Source organism: Penaeus monodon, chromosome 28 (genome assembly GCF_015228065.2).
Source record: "Penaeus monodon isolate SGIC_2016 chromosome 28, NSTDA_Pmon_1, whole genome shotgun sequence".
NCBI classification, from domain to species: domain Eukaryota; kingdom Metazoa; phylum Arthropoda; class Malacostraca; order Decapoda; family Penaeidae; genus Penaeus; species Penaeus monodon.
Window position 1 is genome coordinate 32,668,944 of NC_051413.1, and position 201 is coordinate 32,669,144.

The window sequence follows — 201 nt, forward strand, 5'->3', positions numbered from 1 at the left end:
TTGTATACGATAATAATCCGTCGATATTTTTTGTCTGTCTATCGGTCTATTCTCGTACCCCTCACTGCCCTTTCCTTTTCTTCTTCCTCGCTATTCCCTTCCATGTTCTTTCTGTACGTATCTATAATTTTGACTGATATTCCTTATACCTGAACATTTAAGCTTCACACACTACTATATATTGGGTATTGCGCTTCTTAC